Source organism: Galeopterus variegatus, unplaced genomic scaffold (genome assembly GCF_000696425.1).
Source record: "Galeopterus variegatus unplaced genomic scaffold, G_variegatus-3.0.2 Scaffold1754, whole genome shotgun sequence".
NCBI lineage: Eukaryota > Metazoa > Chordata > Mammalia > Dermoptera > Cynocephalidae > Galeopterus > Galeopterus variegatus.
This window is the reverse complement of record NW_007727865.1, coordinates 205,271-208,924: the sequence shown is the minus strand read 5'-3', so window position 1 is coordinate 208,924 and position 3,654 is coordinate 205,271.

Sequence of the window (3,654 nt, the reverse complement as noted above, 5' to 3'; positions counted from 1 at the left end):
TCATGCTGACACAGCCCTTTTTGGGGGGTGTGCATATTTTTATGGTGAGTTGTTATCTCTCTGTTAGATGAGCTGGAAATTTAAAATGAGAATTCATCCTCTGTAAGGGTTACAAGATTTAGAAAAAAATATCGCATGAGACATACTTACACTCAAACATCTTTTGTCGTTCATTTGAAATTCAAGTCTAACTAGCCGTTGTGTTCCTATCTGGAACCCTACCCTCCATGAACTTTAAGACAGAAGACTTAAAAACAACAAAACAAACAAACATTATTTCTTTACGTTTATTACTACTGGTGCCGTTGATATAAATCTCTGAGACGTCTCTCTTTATGTGCATCTGATATTGTAGCTCATCCCTCATCATTTTTCACTTAAGTAGACTAACAACCTGCTAATTGATTTCTTCTCCCCGGTTTCATTCTCCACTAGTGCACTCTGCACAAAGTCATAAGAAAAAAAAACTGGGTCTTCCCAGAGACAGGTTGCTTAGGAATCCAGCTCTACCAAAGGCTAACTACTGACATGAGACTAACAGTTAACAGGTATCATAACATAAAGTTAAAAAAAAAACCCAAAACCAAAACAAACAAAAAAAACTTTGAAGCAAGAGTTTTAGTTTTTAAAACTAAAATCTTTTGTGACTCCTTTTCTATTCAAATACTTTCAAAAACTCCCCACCCATAAGAAAAATTCCAAACCTCTTAGTATGGCCTTCAAAACCCTGTTTCAAGTTAATCCCTCACCTTCTTTCCATTTTCATCTCCATGAACTGCCTTTCTCCGCACCTGGGACTGAGCCCAGCATTTCACAAAATAGTTGGTCTAGGACATATTTAACTGTTGGGTAAAGACAAAAAACAAAAATAAAAACAAACCAAAAAAAACTATCATAAAATAGAAGTTTGGGGAATACTGCGTTAACAATCTTAGACTTCTCAAGCAGAAAAAATTGAACTAACTCTAATTATGAACACCTTCCATGCTTCCATTGCCTCTATGGGCATTTTTAATGCCTTTCATTCTTGCATTTTAGGGTACACAGCAAATACCCATTCACGTGTCAAGAACAAACTCAACTGTGTATGTGCGGCCACTTTCATAACCTTTCCTCAGCTCCCTTAGACAGAGTTCATCCCTTCCTCATCTTTGTTTCCAAATTTGCTTGACAAACTCGTCCAGTTTGCCCAGGATTTTCCTGTTTTTAACCCTGAAAGTTCTACATCCCGGGAACCCCCCGGCCCCCACCCATACCCCAGACAAATTAGGATGGTTGGTCGCCTATCATCTATCTGATAAACTCTGTCTTTTCAAAGGCAGGGCCTGTATTTCCATTATTATTATGTATTTGTACCCACGATGTTAGTTCAGTGACAGATACTTATTAAATACACTGTAAATGTTTCTTGAATGAATGAATCAGAGAGAGTTGCTAGAGGGCAGAGGAGAGAAGAGACGGGCAACTCAAGCACAGAAACACACTGCAGAGCTCTGGACGAGCGGTGTAATGGAGCCAGTCGTGGCACACAGGACCGGCCTCAACCCTGCTGCACGTCCTGAACCTCTGGAAAGCTTTGTAAAAATACTCATGCTTTCTCGCTATTTATTTTTACTGGGTCTCTTATAAGTTCTTGTGTTATGGTTACTATGAGGCTTACAAAAAATATGTTATAGTTATGGCATTATTTTAGACTAATAACAACTTGACTTTGATATCTAAGAAAAAAGAAAGAACCAAAGCCAACTCTAAGCTTGGCGTCATTCCGAACCCCCTCCCCCACTTTTTGACGTTTTGTTGTATCAAGTTACATTTTTTAATTTCGCCTATCTCTTACACAGTTGTTGTATTTGTTGCTGTCTTTGGTAGGTTCATCCTTTATCTTTATACTAAAGACATAAGTGGTTTATTCATCCCCCACTTCCGACACTGGAGCAGTCTGAGGTTGTCTGTGAACTTGTTTTACTAACAAGTTATGTACCTCCAAATGTTTTCTTGCTGCTTCTTAGTATCATCTTTTTTCAGATCTCAAGAGATATGGCCCTGGCATAGTATTTCATAAAAGCTCTCTCTGGTATTTCTAAACTGCAACCATAATTTAGAACCACTGGCTTGGGGCTTCCCAAAGGCAGGCAAAAACCCTGCAGTGGAAGGAATCTGGAAAACACAAACTATAAAATGAAAAGATGTTCAGAGGAGGTGTGATTCTAACACACTTCTCTATTAACCTCTCTTTGGAGGGTCTTTCTTTTCATGGTTGCTCCTATTGCTACTCTTGATCCACAATTATCCTCTCAATTATGTGAGTTCACTGCTAATTTTTAGAGGGTTGTTCCTCTAAACCTGTGGGGGATGTTCAATCCCCATATTACTCTGACTTTGAAGTCTAATGGGTATGGTTAATCTGTCTTAAAATAGTTGTTTGGAAAAATAAATAGGATCCAAGGCCAGGTAAAGAAAATAGTTAACGTTAGCAATTTTGTTAACATATCCAGGAAATAGACTTGCTACTGTCAGGCTGAATAAATGTGTACCACACATGACCTTCAAAACCATTGATCTTAAAGGTTATAAACAATACCCAACTGACCCATTGGTCTGTGTCCTCGGATTAAGACATCTTTCAATGTATATTCCTCTTTGTAGTGCATTGCTGCCAATAAAGAAGCCTACTTTAAAAATATATATATTGAGCCAGGTTATATGTGATCATTAATCACAGACTCTCCCCAGGATGACCATCATAAATACTGCATCTGCATAAAATTCCCTGCTGAAATTACCTTGCCATCTTTTCAGCCTCCTATCAAAAAGCAGACACATATGGGAGAAAGAAAGGAATAAAAAGCACAGAAAAAGAGAACAAAGAACAAGAAATGTGCTTGCTATCTTTTAAATGTTAAATTATTTCATTATTTTAAATGTTCTAAAGTCATTTTCAAAATCATGCTTTAAACTTTATTTCAAATTATTTAAAAAGAATTTGAAATGTGCTAGCTTGGTGTCTCCTAGCACTGTTTGATGGTGATTTTAAACATAATACTTTCACTTAATTTTTTATATTTTGGTATTTCTCTGTTGTCAAGTATGTCTTCATGGGACAATTTCATATTTTGTGGGGATAGAAGCTTATACAAAATGACAAATCCAAAATTCAGCAGAAAGTCTGGAACGGGCGTCTGAAGCTTAAGCTTCATTAAGGTCAGTGTGAGTCTGCTCTGGCCCACCAGCATCATATTTAGAGATGTAAATGATATTTCTTTCTCCCTGTTTATTGTTTTTAAAATGATATGCAATTATATAAGCTTGTCAAAAATCCCAGTAATACAGAATTGTGATCATAAAAATTGAAAGGCCTTTTTTATTGCCCCTCATGTTCCTCTCTGAAAGTTATTGCTTTTAGCATTTAAGATATAAAATGTACCCATTTTGAAATGGTGCTTTCAAAGAGTTATATTTATTTATTTATTTTAATTTATCAGTATACAATATAGTTGATTTTCGTGTCTCTTTACCAGTTCCTCCTTTTCTTCCCTCCCTCTCTCCAAAGAGTTATTTAAAATTTATTTTCTTTCAAGGCTCTCGGGTACAGAGACCCCTTCCCTCACTTATCTTTTCCTTTAAGCGTGCATTTGGTTTGGGGAACTTAGATCT